General features: G+C 39.2%; 1 protein-coding gene across 1 annotated transcript in view; it reads left to right on the top strand.

Moving 5' to 3' along the window:
- The window catches only part of EPHA3 (EPH receptor A3), a 381,007-nt gene that overhangs the window by 254,365 nt on the left and 112,113 nt on the right, over positions 1–14,529 (top strand). The gene's annotated exons all lie outside the window — the stretch shown is intronic.

The following is a 14,529-nucleotide window of genomic DNA, read 5'->3' on the forward strand; positions in this document are numbered from 1 at the left end:
TCCTCCTGGCCAGGCTGGCTGGACTCCACCTATGCACGAATTCATGCACCAGGCCTCTAATACACATACACACACACACACACACACACACACACACACACAACACACACACACACTGAAACTGAGTGGCCAGATTATTATGCATTCAGAGATCATAATAATCTGGCCACTCAGGTTATATTAAAAAAAAAAAACTATTAAAATTTTTTAAAAAAGAAGGCAGTAACATTACATATATTAGGCAGTAACATTACTCTTGCTATTTCTTATTTAGATAAGAAACTAACAGGCATTAGATATTTATTATATATTTGTGTGTGTCTTTGAGTTGTGGTAGCCTAAAGGAACTGTTGAATGGCCACAGAAATCATAATAATTATTATTTAAAGTAGCAACCCAAGTGTGTAGTGTCAGGTATTTGCCAAACACTGTACTGAGCATTTCATAGCTAACATTTAAGCCTTAAAACAACCCTGTGATTTAAGCATTACTGTCATTATTAATGGAAGAAGAAACTGTTTTCAAGAGGTTACTTATCTAGCCCCATTTATCTCTCTTAAGTGGTGGAGGAGAATTTAAACAAAGGTCTTTACAATACAACAGTATTTCCCAATGTTCAATAAATAACTTACAACTTTCAGGAATTTGCTTCAACACATACCATGAAAAATCTCATAATGTAATAGTGTACTTCATTAAATCAAGCTTCATTTTCTCTCCCTAACATGTATTTGAAAGAGATTTTACTCGCTAAAATGTATTTAACAGAGACTTTAATATTAATGTAAATGAAAAATTAATATTACTTACTAAATATTTATGACTAATTAGATAAGAAATATTTGCCCATGTAACTCCTAGGACCATTTCACAAGCCACCAAGGGTGGAACACTGAGAAATATATTGCTTCCCACCAATACTGCCTCACTAGCTGTTGCAATATAGGGTCAAGTAACCCATAGATCTCTCCTTTTGAGGTCATGGAAACTGCATCGTTCCTAGTTATATCAAGCCGGTGAAGTCATCCTTGACTCCTCTCTTTCTTTCACACCTTATATTTTTATCATTAGCATATTTACAAAATATACCTTCAAAATATGATGGGCATCTAACTGCTTCTTATCACATCCATTGCTGTAAGCCTAGTTCTATCATATCCTGCCTAGATTATTTAATATGCCTCTTAACTTCCTTCCTTCCTTCCTTCCTCCCTCCCTCCTTCCCTCCCTCCCTCCCTTCCTTCCTTTCTCCCTCCTTCCCTCCCTCCCTCCCTCCTTCCCTCCCTCCCTCCCTCCCTCCCTTCCTTCCTTTCTCCCTTCTTTGCTTATCTACTCTACAATAACAAACCTCTCATAACTACACTATGTTTATCACCATTAATTTTATTATATAGATTAATGGTGCTTATATTTTTCTGAATATTTTATGAGTGGTAAAATTTCCTATTTAAAATATTTTATTCAGGTCCCCTATTTCCTTTTAAAGGGGACATACATTATTTTTTATTTGACCATTGAAAAGATGAAAGAAATAACCTCTCATATGACCAAAGAGGTTTGTTTAAAAATAAAAAGTGCTCATGCAGAAATTGCTACTAATTGTGTGTTCTTAATACTGTCTCACAATTAGATGACTTGCTACATCAATAGCTTTCACAGTTGGCATTTCTTTCCTCACTTAACATCCCATATGTAAAATGTTCACCTTCATAATCTTACCTAGAGTATACGTATGGTTTTGAACCCAAAAGAATACACTAAAACAGTAAGAAAAGAAGATGCATTGGTATTGCCCAAGGCACAGCTCAGGCCTTCTTTATATCCTTTGTTCTTTGGAAATAAAGACCTATGATTTCCTAATCTATACATTCAGTTAAGATCCATTTTTAAAAGTGTGTCTTGTGTAACCTAAGATGTAAGCTTGAAAGTTGATATGAGTGGTGCTGTGTGACAGAACCACAGATGTTCAGTACATGATATATTTATTTTTTACCCCAGTGGCCCTTATAAAAAGGGCTAGAAGATCAGCTTATAACAAGTCAACTAATGACATGATATAGAGAGGCCCCTGGTTCAGTGGCTGTTATTACAGCTGTGTCCCATTACATATTAGATACCTAGAACATGCTTGCATTCCAAATGGCATTTATCTTTTGAATTTCAAACATTCTTGCCATAAATAAAGATTTTATGCTTTTCAAAAATGTTTCATAGTTTAGTCTAGGGAATACTGAAAGGTTGCTTTTTACTTAATGAAATTCCTCCTGTAAGGATTCCTGGAGATAAGATGAGCATTTTCTAAGTAGTCAGCTCCACAGACCCGTGTCACTCTCCTCTCTGCCCATTCCCTGCCATTCCCTTAGCCTGGAGACATGATAATAACTTGAGTTTCACAAAAGCAGCAGTGTGTGGACCGTATGAGGGTAGGCCTTTGTTCATGCTTTAATAATTCCCTCTCTGTTACTTCTTCCAATAGGGGGTATCTGAATTGATCACAGACTTGTTACCTTTGTATTTCCCCCTAAAGTTAACCTTATGTCTTAAATATATTCTAAATGAAAGTATAAAAGAATGATGATCACTCCCTCTCTCCCCAAGATCCTGATTATAATAGAAAGGAGTTAAAGACTCATGTGTTTAAAGCACACTAACTTGAAATCATAAGAAGGACTATGTGAGATGACTCCACTCCAGGAATAATGATCATAATTATTTCTTTAAAAAATAAGTACAATGGTCCATCACATTTTGTTGAAGTGGAACTAGCTGCTATTAATCAAGTTCGTCTTCTTTTTGAGATGTACATGTTTCATATCTTGAGGAATGAGCCATCTAAAGAAGGAAATTTCATTAGTTTGTCCTTAATTCAGGGAGAAACTCAATTATTTTCCTTTTGTTCTCCAAATAACTGTTGAGATGGTGGGAGATTAGCCTGGATAGTTATTGCTAGAGTAACAACTGCTGCCTAGGAGTGAGCTTTGTTCCACCTCGATGTAAAAAAAAGCAGCTGCTTTTCTATTGCAGTTGGTGCCAGGCAGCTGCTTTTATTGTCTCTGTTTCTTTATAAAGCTTCTCATCCTAGCTGTGGTCACCTGCACACAATCTACAGAGTTTTAAGTCACAACGGTTACAACCAGAAACCTTCATAGAACCACTGTAATGAGCAATGCACAAAGTGGAGTGGAAAGACATTTCTCTTCAACATTGGGTAAAGAGTGTACATGTGTGTTTGTGTGTGTGGAGTGTTGGGTGGTGGGGCAAATGGGAAAGTGCTTAACATATGTGATTGAGTGTTTGTGAAAAATGCCAGATTGACAGATGACAGGATGTACACAACATGGGAGAAAGGACAGAGAAGGCTCAAGACAGCGGCTCTCGTCCTGCAAAGAAAAATTACCAACATGATCAGAACCAAAATTATTCCAGATGAAGTTTATATGTGTCCACAGTTAAAAGAAAATGTCTTTATTAAGCAGTTTTATATTTATTGAGTTAAACTAAGATTTTAGTCTGGTACCTATTTCAATCTCTATTTTCCTGCTAGAGTTATATGAACTAAAAAGGATTTATACAAGCTCAAATTGTGAGGAAGTATGTAAGATAGTTGGCTGTGGCAAAAAATAAAATATCTCTATTAATTTATCCTAAATTAAACGATGTACCTATCCTTCCTTTATGTATATACAAGAGGCCCTCTCGCAATCCCGGACCCCTTGGGGGATGTTGGAATACCAGTTTCGGCCCACTCCCTGCAGGCCAGGCTGGGGGACCCCATTGGTGCACAAATCCATGCACCGGGTCTCTAGTATGCATATAAGATCTTTGGTTAATCTCTTCCTGCCCTCCCCCCTCCCCCCTACCCTCTGAGATTCATCAGTCTGTTCCATGTTTCCATGCCTGTGCATTGAGAATCTGCCCCCTGGTGGTCAGTGAACATCATAGCTACCGGTTGAACAGTTGAATGGTTGAAAAGTCACTTAGGCTTTTAAACATGTACTAGAGGCCCAGTGCACAAATTCATGCACAGGTAGGCTCAGGCCAGCCTGCCCTGATGGGGGCCAATGGGACCAGGCTGATGGGGGCGGGCAGGGGACGTGGGAGGTCAGCCAACCCCACCCCAGATATGGGTGGGGGGGCTGATTGGGGTTCATGGAAGGTTGGGGGGGAGCAATCGAAGCCCGGATCAGGCCAGTTGGCCACTGCAGTGTGTATCATAGCAACCAGTCGTTCTGGTTGTTCTATCAGTCCAGTCACTTGGCTTTTATATATATACTAGTGGCCCGGTGCATGAAATTCATGCATGGAGGGGGGGTTCCCTCAGTCCAGCCTGCACCCTCTCCAATTGGGAACCCCTTGGGGGATGTCCGACTGCCAGTTTAGGCCCGATCCCTGTGGTCAGACATCCCTCTCGCAGTCTGGGACTGCTAGCTCCTAATCACTCATCCTGCCTGCCTGCCTGATTGCCCATAACTGCCTCTTCCTGCCTGCCGGATTGCCCCTAACTCCTCTGCCTTCCTGCATGATCACCCCTAATCTCTCTGCCTGCCTGCCTGATCGCCCCTAATTGCCTCTAACTGCCTGCCTGATCACCCCTCACTGTCCTCCCCTGCTGGCCTGATCTCGCCCCCAAATTCCTCTGCCTGCCTGATCGCTCTTAACTGCCCTCCGTTGCCAGCCTGATCTCACCTCCAACTGCTCTCCCCTGCCAGCCTGGTTGGCCCCAACTGCCCTCCCCTGCTGGCCTGATCACTCTGAATGGCCTTTGCCTTGGCCCCCACCACCATGGCTTTGTCTGGAAGGAAGTCAGACATCTGGAAGACGGCCGGTTGACCCGGTCTAATTAGCATATTACCCTTTTAGTAGTATAGATAGATTATATAAGATAGGATTGCTTAAATGTGGGGGAGGAAGCCTTTTTCAGCAGGAGGAGATGCTCTTGGCAGACAAAAATACATAATCCCTATATCTGGACTGATAGCCAGTCATACGCACTGTACTGCCAAACCGATCATTAAAAAATTGAACTGCTTTCTTACACCTTACACCAAACAGCTGTTACCCTTAAAACCCCTCCTCAGCCCCCACCTTAGGTTGTGCCTTTGCAGTTCACCCAGATTAGGTTCTGATTGGTTGGTTTCTATGCCAGTCAGCTTCAAAAGCTCCGCCTCCTAGGCAGCCATTGGCTCGTCACACTTCATCCAGATTTGGTTCTTATTGGTCGGTTTCTATGCCAGTCAGCATCTCTGGGCCTATCAATGGGTCTGATCAGAGAGGTGGGGCTGATCAGCAGCCCCAGGGGAGACCCGGGAGAAAGAGAGGCGTGGCTGCTGGCCAGGCCCGGAGCAAAAGAGAGAGGCAAGTGCTGGTCAACAGCTGCCATGGAGGCTACAGATCAGACCCTGCTTCTCTCTCTCCAGACCTCTCTCTGAGCCTGATCTGCAGCCTCCTCGGCAGTCAGTGCTGGGTCGGGGCTCCCGCAGCCAAGGCAGTCAGTGGTGAGTCACCACGGCAACCCAGCACTGACTTCTAGTCTGATTGAGCCTTCAGTCATTTTGGATGTTAGGGACCATGGGTTTTTATATATTAGGATATATATAGCCTTGGTTTTCTAAGTAATATTGGAATGTGTTTATGGAATGATATGAGTCCCTATATTGTATTAGGGCTGTCTAAAGGACAAAACAATAATGTGTGTGTGTATGTGTCTGATTGCTCTCTTTTTCTTTTGAATGAATTTATAGACCATATGTCTAAAGAAAATAGCAGGATAAACTCTAAAAGAAAATGAAAATCTTTGATATTCTCCCACTGATTTTGTTGAAATTCTCTTTGAATCTTGAGTCTTCTATGGAGGATGCTTCTCTTAGGTTCTTTTTGGAATACAGTATCTAGTACACCAGATAATGTCCCCTCCCCTAATCCTAGCTCAAATATATTGAGTTTTAAAACCTCCCTGGGGTGAACACTTATTAACAGCAATGTAATTTGTGGAATGTCGCATTATATAATTTTTATTGGTAAATATTTTCATGTCAATATTTTATGTTTAGAGATTCTTTTATTTGTGTTATCCCTTTAGAAAGATTTTCAGGAACAGTGTCTGGCTTAATAAGACAACCTTTATTACATGTATTTCCCTTATCCATATGGGGGCATCTCTATCCAGGATGGTATTGTGACTACCACTAGTACCACTCAGTACTGGTTTATCATCTTTGTGTGGTCCTATTGATGATAACTCATAACTCAGTAAATTTCAAATGCAGAATTACCTTAAAAAAATCCCTCAGAAGCTTTTCATCACACCAATATTATATTCCCTTCAAGCCAATTCTACAGATTCAAAGTCTCAGCAAATAAATGTAGAGATTCCCTAACACATGTATATTTGAAACACTCTACAACTGAATCTGGAAGATACTTTTTCCTAACTTCAAGGCAGAAAGGCAGAAAATCTAGAGTCACCTCATATTTGATGTTTCTATTCTGTTTGTGTTTAAATGCACTGCCTGGCCTGAAGCCATGCATATTGAACTTGTAGACACAGATGGGTAAGTCTTCATTAAAAATCAGATTTATATATGCTAATATTATCTTGGCCTCGAAAGGCAACACATTTTTCTAGATTTTATGAAAATTTAAAAGGTTGTCATTTTATTAATATATTCCAAATCCATTTAATTCTGAAGGATTTTACCATCCATTTGTATTTGCTTTATCCTCAAATTTGTTGTAGAGTAATGGTGAGTGAGTCAATAGTGGAATATACAGACCACACCCAAAATATGCATTACCTAGTGCTGAGTTATAGTTTTCTTTTTCATTTTGATCATTGTTTGCTGCTTTTAAAAATATTTTCATAAAATTCATTTAATAAATAACTACATTTATAAAAATTAAATATTTTATTTGTTTAGTTTAATTTCTAAGATATTTATTGAATACTATTATGTGAGCAACATTGTGCTATGTATTCTCAGGGAATACAATGATAATTAATACATGTTTACTGCCCTCAAGGATTTATAATTAATTTAATATTTAATCAACTAAATATAGTTTGTGCAATCTAAATGCACCAGAAAATAGAAAAAATGCAATTGTTATTTTTGTTTGACAATTGAGGAAGATTTTACTGAAGATGTGAGATCCTAGGTGGACAATAAAAAGTAAATAAGGATTTAATAGGCACAAAAGGGAACAGGGACACTAAAGGCTGGAAGATGACACAGAGAGGCTGGAGAGGTGATTATCTCTTCAGGCAGGTCCACTCCCCTGAAATAAGGGTGAGGGGAGGGCTGTATGGGGGGTGTGTGCTGGAAAGGGCTACACTATTCAAGGGAGATTCAGTTTGAGTTAGGTAGACATATCTTCACTCACCCTTATTTCCAAGCATATTTACCCAAGGGTACAGCACTTAAGCAAGGGGCTGTAGGCACAAAAGCAGATACAGCATCTCTTGGCTCAGCTGGCTTCTGGAATGTTTAGAGGCCGACAGCCTCACATGACTATGCAGCAAGGATCCTATCAGACTTGAAAACAGTAACAACAACAAGAATTTTTGCTCCTTCTTTTAGGGGACTACTTACAAGGATTTATCCTTTTTATCTCCTGAACCAGCTCATGAAGACATACCAATAGGCAGATGGAGCAGGGGGCCAAAGCAGAGACAGGTCTTCTCACAAAGTATCTCTGCCTCCTCTCTCCCTTTGACATAGAAGGCCCATCTCCCTCTCCAGCCTTGTCAAGCATGCATAGGAAATTTTTCTTCATTATACATGAAGTGTTTGTGTAGGTTATATATGGTTTGGGTTGGGATGGAGAGAAAGCCATGCAGATTTTTGTGTAGAAAAGTGACTTGATGAACCTATGATTTAGGGAAATAAGTGAAGTTGCAAGGGAGACCAGTTAACAAACTAACAATAATCCAAATGAGAGATAGCAACGTCTGAACTAAACCTGAGGAAAGGAGAAAGGGTGACCTTTCAGAGATTTAAACCAGAATGTATGAATTGACCAGATTTGAATTAAATAATAAGAAGGAGTTGTAGGTCATTGGAACATGAAAATAATGTACTTAATTGTGGAATAAAGGATGATGATGCTATTGATTAAGATCAGAAAAGAGGATGATCATGTAATAAGATAACATGGAGCATTTTAGACTTGATGAGAATGAAGCAACATACAGGTGGTTCATTCAGAGGTCCTCAAACTATGGCCTGCGGGCCACATGCGGCCCACCGAAGACATTTATCCGGACCTGCCGGGTGCCGCTGCCTGTCCTGCTTAGCAGCCGACTCGTCCCGGGCCCGAAGTGCGCATAGGAATTTGTTCATAGGTTTTTTTTTTGAACTCTAGTCCGGCCCTCCAACAGTCTGAGGGACAGTGAACTGGCCCCCTGTTTAAAAAGTTTGAGGAACCCTAAATCTAAATGGTCACACAAAGTAAGCAGTTGACAGTTAAAGTCTACTTCTTATGAAAGAACTTAAGAAGTGGATATAGAGTATATAATATAAAAACATAGGGCCAAAGATATAATCTTGGGAACAGCAGCAGATAGCTACTGAGCATGGGAGATAAAGCCAGCTTTGGAATCAAGGCTCATACTTTAACAGGAAATAATTGCATCCAAATGTCACCTCTATGAAATCTTATTCTTTTTTGTCCCTTCTCTTAGTCCTCCTCTGACATATAAGCTTTATGAGGGCAGAAAAATGTTGCCTACTTTGTTCATTGTTGTATTGCTGATGTATTTCCTAGGTTCTTGAAATGTAGTGGGTATTAACTAAATGTCTATCAAATGGACATATATTCAATTATGCCCGTTGATTCCACCAACACAAACTCTCTCCTATTTCTTATGACATCCATGTCTCTGTTGATATTTGTAACTTCAGGTTCTCACTGACTCTCCTCTGGACTATTACAGTAACCACTAGTCTGGAGTTGCTCCTCCATTTGTTTTATAAAGCACCTTAAATCTGAGTGCTTTACTGTGGCTTACAAAATTCCCCATGACCTGCTCCATGCGTACTTGTCATTTGATGCCTTTCCAATCTATGCTCTATGAATATATTTCCTTGTAATCATAAACTATCCACAGATTCATGTTAGTTAACCATTTTAGTTAGTTCCACTTACTATAGGACATTCTATTATTTCCCTTCTCCACTAGTTCATTTCTTATGTCTCAAAAATTAATTAATGACTCACCCTCCACAGGAAGTTTCCCATTTCCCAACTGGAGTAAGTGAGCAAGCTACCCTTGAGGCCTCCATAGGAAACTGTATAGCTCTGTCACTTTCAGATGCTCTCACTCCTGATTGGCTTATCTACATCTAAGCTGTCATGAAAATGGAAAGATTAAGTTTATTGAATACAGTTTTGATCATGTCACTTACCTGTACAGAACCTTTGATAGCTCCCCATAATATACAGGAAAAAACTCCAACTTTATAGCCTGGAAATTAAAACTCTTCTCAAGTAGGCATCACACATATTTCCAACCATAATCTTCTTTACTCTTTGTTACAAAGATGGATTTAACTTTTTCTTGTTCTCCAGGAATTTTGCAAATTTAATGACCTTCACCTAAAATTCACTTACTTAATAGCTCTGTGTCCACATATCTTTTATTCTGCAAGGCCCGGATTAAATGCCAGCACCTCCATTAATTTGTTTCTAATTCTTCTCAGCTCCATGTGATTGTGCTTTCATTTGAACTCCATGGCACTACATTATCAGTTACTGGTATCTCTAATGGTGCTCTTCTACTTTACGTTAAAATGATATTTTATATGCTTTTAATCTTCCCTACTGTACTCTAAGTTCTTTGGGGGCATGATCCAGGCATGACCCACATTTGTCTACATAGTGGCTAACTTGGTCTTTATCCAAACAGACCCCTTTGGGTATTTCTTAAGTGAAAAATATTTAAGAAGAAGGGAAGGATAAACAGAGAATGTAAATGCTAGAGATTTTACATCATTAGATTAGCAAACAAAAGCTATTGCAGTTGCTAGTTTTGGAGGAATAGTATCATTTGAGACAATTTAGAGTGAAATTTGGGACAGAAGATGGATTGTAAGTATTAAAGTACAAACTATGTTGCAGGAACTGTGCTAACTGCAATCTATACAGCATTTAAAGCAATCTTCACTAAGAAAAAAGGCCATGAAGTTAGAATCTATTATTTTCTCAGTTTTACAATGGAGGGAACTGAGGTAAGGATATGAAATAACATGACTAAATTTACACAGATGTTGCTGTATCAAGATTTGAACTCAAATAATCTAACAATAGTGTCTGCATTCTTAACCAACACTTTCTCCTCTATTGAAGCAAAGCACTGCAGGGGATAAAAATATGGATTAGCAATTTACTGAGAAGGCTGTTGAGAATTAAAGGAATGGCAAGAAGGAATGGAATCAATGACAAGTATTAGTTATAGGAAGAAATAAGAAAACCTGTTTCTCTCAACAAAAGGAAGAAAGGAAAAGGAAATTATAGGTGAATCTTTAATAACACTTTGCCTGACATAGGTTGTAAACTGAAATAGATAAGGATTAAGATGTTACTATACCATGAAGTAAAAATGTAATTTGCTTTCTTAAACTGATACCACTGTTTCGCTGTTTCTCACCTTCTTTGTGCACCTAGACAAAACTTTTTCAGCTCATTATTGGATATCCTATATAATAAAACCCTAATATGCAAATCGACCAAATGGCAGAATGACCAGTCAATATGACGCTCACTGACCACCAGGGGGCAGATGCTCAATGAAGGAGCTGCCCCCTGGTGGTCAGTGCACTCCCACAGCAGGAGCACCACTCAGCCAGAAGCCAGGCTCACTGCTGGCGAGCGCAGCGGCATTGGCAGGAGCCTCTCCCGCCTCTGCTGCAAGCAGGCAGTAAGGAGCAAGGGGTCCCAGACTGTGAGAGCCCTGGACTGCAAGAGGGATGTCTGACTGCTGGTTTAAGCTGGCAGGCGGATATCTCCCAAACTGTCCTGGAGGGCACAGGCTGGGCTGAGGGACGCCCCCCTCCCACCCCAATGCACGATTTTCGTGCACCAGGCCTCTAGTAAAGTAATAAAATAAAAGCACTACCAAGAAATTAAGAAAGCCAATTTGGAAATTTTATTACATCTTCTCTTAGATTGTATAAAAATAAAGGCAGTCAGGTTTTCCATTTGTATGCTTTTGCCACCCCCCATTTTTTTTTTTTTTTTTTTTGCAAAACTCCTCATGTTAGTTGTTCACGTATTTGGTTTACAAAAATAATAAGAAGTATGGAGTGATATCTTAATATTTCTTGCCAAGGAGATGTGTGGAGTTTCCTAAATACTGACTGTCAGCAGGGTTTTCTCTGGTTCAGTAATCTATAGCTATGGGGTCTGACACATTCAGAATATTTAGGGAAAATCTCCTCACAAGTAAGGTTTGTTCTAGTTGATGTACCTCTACTTAGTTTATTGTACAAAAAGCACTGTGATATTAAAGAAAAAAAGAAAAGGCTGAGATTGATAGCTCACCAAAAGTTAAGACTAGAAATAACTTCTTTGATGACATTTTTTCAGATCCTGGTCAATCTTGATTACATATTTTGAAGAGAAATACTGTTTCTAATAATTCAACACTTGAAGAAATACTAGAGTTATGTCTGAGTTGGACTTTAGAATCAAGTCCATTGTTTTTATGGGTCAATCTCTATGACTCACTTTTTTGTAAAATACAATTTTATTTATTTCAGAGAGGAAGGGAGAGGGAGGTAGAAACATCAATGATGATAAAGAATCATTGATCAGCTGCCCCCTGCACACTCCCTACTGGGGATCGAGCCTGCAATCTGGACATGTACTCTGCCAGGGAATTTAACCATGACTCCCTGGTTCATAGGTTGATATTCAACCACTGAACAACCACTGATATTCAGCCAGGTTCTATGATTCACTTTCAGCCCAGGAATTTATCTAAAAACTTTGTGTAGTTACAAAAATTTTAAATTCTAATGGCACATAGAATTAAGGGAGAAAATGCTACCACAAGTTTTTTCACAATAATCAATCTGATTGGAAAGACTCAAATCAAATTAATAACATTTGTCCACCTTGGAACCGAAGATTGATCCATCCACAGATTTTAAGATTATTCAGCTCCAGTAGACTCAGCAGATAAGAATAACATGGTGTATCAAGACTACTTAGAGTTTAATCACGATCTGGAACTTGAAGAGGCCTCAGAAACCAGCTTGGATTTGAATGGCTCTATAGCATATGGAACATATTGATAATTTCTGAGGGTCCTTCTGTCACTCTCCAGCTTAGGCTCAGTTTTCTGTATTTCAATATATTTTTAAAAAACCAAACATATGGCAGTTTTTATTCATATCTAGCTCAGACTTTTTTATCTCCTCTAATTGCAAAAGGCTGATTCATTGGCATATGTGCCACTTCAAGGAATGTTCTTAACCATTTCATGAAACTTGGCACTGTCTAGATATTGGTTTGACTGCCAACTAACAAAAAGGAAGGGAAATCACAAAGGAGAAAATTAACCTGTGCACAGTTCCAAATTTTGTTGTACAAATGTGTTTTAAATAAAATGAATCATCCTTTGGCACAAGCTAGTCACTTTATAGTCATCCATTTGAACATCTTAGTCTATCTCCTGAAGGCATTATTCTTGATGAAAGAGACAGTTACCTTAAGTCATAAATAAAACAAATAGAATAACTTAACATTTGACTCTCAGAAGAAGTTGTGTTATCTCCCCTTGCATTGGCAATATATTTTAAAAAGAAGTATCCAGAAAATCTGTTTAAACCACAAGAAGAACCATGGACATGCCTGCCTGGAAATGCTGCATATAAAAGATAATTTGATCAAACAAATGCATCTTGATTAAGAAAATATGAAATCCTCCCAAGTATTTTATCACTTTTCTATTCTAGTCTTTTTACTCCATAAAATGGCTTCAATTCTTATTCCTGTAACTTTCTGATTTGATTAAAAGTGTCTGGCACTAAATAGAATTCATGACCATGACATGGAATATTTATATTTATTCTTGAAGTCAAATTTTTTAATTAATTTTAAGTGTTTGCAAGGATAAAGACAAAGATAGATAATATGCAAATATTAACCTAAAAGATACATTTGTCTCTTTTATTTATTTTAATCTTTAATTTAAATAAAAAAATTGCTCATTTGTTATTTCTTCAAGATCATTTTTAAAACTGGTCTTCATAGCCACAGTAAAACAATATTTTTCCTCATTTTATGTGGGATATGTGTAGATAAGCCTGCATAATTCTGAATCTCTTTCTAACATCAGTCTTACCTCATAAAACAAAACTTTGGGAATAATAATTGTGAAATGGCCATGATATTTTAGAATGTTTTTATAGAAGCAAGTGGGAACTGAGGAAGTAGAGTACAGAAAAGATTTTGTGTGAACCGACTGTCTCAATTCTTATCTGACAGGTGTTCGTTTTGGTGAAGTCTGCTAGGCAATGGCATGCCAATATATCATCTCCCTGCTGTGAATGAATCTCTCCCAGAGGGAACTTAAGCCTATCTGCCTCTTGCTCTCTTTCTACTGAACTATAATTTCCATCCACTCCCCAAGTGAATTGACAGGAAGTATTTACTCAGAGATATGTTTTACCTCACTCTCAATCCTAGTCAAGGCTTCTATTTATGGGATTCTGTAACATGTTGCCCCAGCATAGAACTAAATTGCATTCTGTAAGGCTTTGAGAGGTATAGAATGAGGAAGGTGTCATTGCATGGTTTTATTCATTCTTGGTATAAGCATTTAACTCTGAGAGTTAAATAGAATAATTTCACCCAATTATTCTGATATAGGTATTACATATAGTACTATCTATACTGATAATAGCCTAGGTGGTCATCACACCCTGACTCAGTGATGCTCACGCCGTCACAAGATAGCTGCGGCCACAGCAGAGGCTGGGCCCAGTGACTGCTCCACGTGGCAAGGCCTGGGGGTCCAGCAGATCCATGCAGCGTGGAGGATGCGGGTCCCGGCATCCCCGCTGCCTTGGGCAGAGGAGGCTGGTCCCGCGGCTCCATGCGCTGCGGAGGCAGGACCCCTGGCTCTGGCCTACCTCTTTGGGGCAATCAATTATGGGGCTCCCACACTGTGAGAGGGCACAGGCCAGGCTGTGGGACTCTCCCCGACCCTAGTGCATGAATTTTGTGCACTGGGCCTCTAGTAGATTATAAATGAGTTTAAGACAACAAAAGGATTTATTAAAAATTAGTTTCCGCCAAAACCGGTTTGGCTCAGTGGATAGAGCGTCGGCCTGTGGACTGAAAGGTCCCAGGTTCGATTCCGGTCAAGGGCACATAACTTGGTTGCGGGCACATCCCCAGTAGGGGGTGTGCAAGAGGCAGCTGATCGATGTTTCTCTCTCATCGATGTTTCTAACTCTCTATCCCTCTTCCTTCCTCTCTGTAAAAAATCAATAAAATATATTTAAAAAAAAAATTAGTTTCCAA

This window comes from Plecotus auritus (assembly GCF_963455305.1).
Source record: "Plecotus auritus genome assembly, chromosome: 2".
NCBI lineage: Eukaryota > Metazoa > Chordata > Mammalia > Chiroptera > Vespertilionidae > Plecotus > Plecotus auritus.